Here is a 3,204-nt window from a genome sequence, read left to right as displayed (position 1 = left end):
ATTAGGATCAGAGGTTCAGCTAACACTTAGAGATAGCAAGGCCCTGGAGCTGCCTCTCCCTGCATGCCTTGTGCTCAAGATAGCCTGGGCATCAGAGCCCTGGTGTGCCCATCTTAACAGGTCAGTGGTCAGAGGACAAGAGGAAGTGCTCAGAGGAGAAGGGAAGGATAAAGGGTTAGGGCCACACCCCACAAGGATCACAGAGAGAACAGATAGAAAGGTCAGAGTCACTGGGCCATAGCTTGACCCCTTCTGGACAGCATCCTGCCTCCTCTGGACAGGAGACAGAGTTGCATCAACTCCAACACCTTACACGGTGGTGGCGTTTTCTGAAGGACTCCAGCAGGGAGGCTCTGCCTCACCTGCCTCCCCACCAACCGCACGTCCCTACTGCATGGACTCTTAAGCAGTTTCATGGACTTTTCATTAGCTGACGATAGGCCTCCTTGGCTTTTGGATGTCTTACATCACCAGCTTAAAAATAACATCTGTATTACTTGTTCAAATTACAGGTACACCTACGCATTAAAGAGGAGTTATTCATGCACTGAAGCGGCCTCATCTGTGTAGGAGAGGTTTTTTAGAAGTCTGCACAAATTGGAAAAGAAATGCTTTAAAAAGGAATCCCAGTTCAGTTTTTAATCAAATTGTGATTCTTGGCCCTATTTAAGACTCGCATAAAAACAGAATAGCTTCCTCCAGATTCTATACCCACTTAGTGTTGTCCTAACAAAAGGAGCAGGCAGTAACCGCAAAGAAACCCTCACAGATGCAATTTGTACAGCTGTTTTTTTTAACCCCGCTGAATGATGGCTGGAAACGTCTTTGGCTTCCATTTCTGGCATACTTAAGATCTCAATAAAAAAGCGATACCTGAACCAACTGTGCTGGACTATTGTCCTCTTGCGTGGCGCAGGCATTCTTGATCGTAATTTAGAACGTTAAGTAATTGCCCCAGTGCCTGCTGCGAGACTTTCAAAACTCCACACTGAAGCAAGAAAGACAAAAGGGAGGGAATCAAATCCAATTGCATCAGGCCAGTGGACAGATGGGACCCACTCTCTAATGCCATCTAGTCTATTCATAGCAGAATCTTCAGAGCACAGGCCGGTTCCAGTCCTTACAACATCCACGGCAGTAACAATAACAATAAAGGGAAATGGAGGAAGTTCTGAAGATCTGGGCTCTGGGCTACAAAGTAGGCTCATATTTCAAGCAGCTGGGGAAGGACTTTGTTCCGCCCTGTCTATGCACAGTTTCTCTATGGACCTTCCAAGCAGTGGCGTTGCTAGGAGGGTGTAGGGGGCGTGGGCCGCATCGGGTGATACGCACAGGGGTGTGACACCACCACTGGCCAACATTTTTTAAATCCTAGTTTTTTTTTGAATGATACCATCATGTTATCTATCGTTCAATGTGTAATTTCATGCAGAATGCAGTGGAACAAACCACATTGAAATACCTCTTTTGTATAAAAAGTTATAACCAAAAAACCAGTCAGGGCGGGGCAATGGTAATCACCACACCCACTGCCAGGGATGTTGCCCTGCATGGGAGCAGGCCCATTGTAGGGGTGACATGCTGGTCTCCTGCACTAGGTGACATAAACCCTAGTGACACCGCTGCTTATGAGGTCTTCAGAGCTAGAGTCTGTGGCCAGTATGAGTTTTAAGAGAATAGTAAGATCTGTGTATTATGTCCCGCTTCAGTGGGTCAGTCTCAACTTGAAGATTTGGCTCTCCAGCTGTTAGCCCTCTTTCTCCCTTCCTACTCTTTGCACATGGGGGGGGGAGGTCAGAGGCATAGGAGGAAGAGGGAACGGGCAAGCATGAGTAAGTAGGCAAGAGAGGGAGTGAGGGAGATATCCTTCCTCTCAGCAGGACCGGCTTTAAGCTAATCGGACCAACTGCTCCTGATTGGGTCCCACACCTAAGAGGCCCCCCAAGCTAGGTTAATATATTTTTGTATGGTTGGTTGGCAACCTTCAGTCTCAAAAGACTATGGTATAAGCCTACAGCACCCGGTATTCTCAGGCGGTCTCCCATCCAAGTACTAACCAGGCCTGACCCTGCTTAGCTTCCGAGATCAGACAAGATCGGGAGATAGTGTTCAGTATAGGGAGATGGTTGGCAACCTTCAGTCTCGAAAGACTATGGTATAAGCCTACAGCACCCGGTATTCTCAGGCGGTCTCCCATCCAAATACTAACCAGGCCTGACCCTGCTTAGCTTCCAAGATCAGACAAGATTGGGAGATAATGTTCAGTATAGGGAGATGGTTGGCAACCTTCAGTCTCGAAAGACTATGGTATAAGCCTACAGCACCCGATATTCTCAGGCGGTCTCCCATCCAAATACTAACCAGGCCTGACCCTGCTTAGCTTCTAAGATCAGACAAGATCAGACATGTGCAGGGTATTAAAATATGCTTAGATCCATTTGGTTCACTAACTCACATGCACCTTTTAAGTACACATTTTGATTGCTTTCCATTCAAACATAGAGATTGAAAGTCTATAATAAATTTTATTTATATCTCTATGATTCTACAGACCTTGGGGCCCCTCAAAATGTTTCCAGTTGGGCCCTGCAGCTTCTAAGGTTGGCTGTGCCACTCAGTCTCACACTGCCCTCTATCTTCCTCAAGTGAGCATGAAAAGAACTCTGCTGGATCTATTCCAACATCCTGTCCCAGCCCACATGAAGCCAAGAAACAAACAGGAAGGCTATGACACTCTCCCTTTGTTGCCTCCCAGTACATTGCCACTAAACACAGAGGTTTCCCTGAACTGTCACGGCTAATAACTACTGATAGACCCCGTCGTCCTTCAGGAATTTGTCAAACTCCATTGGAAGACATCCGAGTCAGTGGTCACCACTACATCCTGGAGCTGTCAATTCCAAAAATTAATTTTGCATTGAATGAAGAAGTATTTTCTTTTGCCTGTCCTAAATAGCATCCTGATCAATTTTGCTGGGTCAGCCCAAGTTCTAGAGTTATGGGAGAGGGAGACAAAATTCTCTCAACACTCTTTCTCCATAACATGCAGAATTTTATGAACATCTTATTGTGTTTCCTTTTGTTGCCTTTTTCTAGGCTAAAGACCTCCAAATGCCTTTCCCCATGGGGAAGATTCTTCAACCTCCTGATGATTTTGCTTGTCCTGTACTGTTTCCAGCTCTTCAATGTCCCTTTTGAGATGGG

At 46.3% G+C, this 3,204-nt stretch overlaps 1 pseudogene; it reads right to left on the bottom strand.

The window, feature by feature from the left end:
* Positions 1 to 2,008: 2,008 nt before the first annotated feature.
* On the bottom strand, positions 2,009 to 2,131 carry LOC136642777 (5S ribosomal RNA; annotated as a pseudogene).
* Positions 2,132 to 3,204: the final 1,073 nt, after the last annotated feature.

The sequence above is a fragment of the Tiliqua scincoides genome, chromosome 2 (genome assembly GCF_035046505.1).
Source record: "Tiliqua scincoides isolate rTilSci1 chromosome 2, rTilSci1.hap2, whole genome shotgun sequence".
NCBI classification, from domain to species: Eukaryota; Metazoa; Chordata; class Lepidosauria; order Squamata; family Scincidae; genus Tiliqua; species Tiliqua scincoides.
This window is presented reverse-complemented; position numbering and strand designations above follow the sequence as displayed.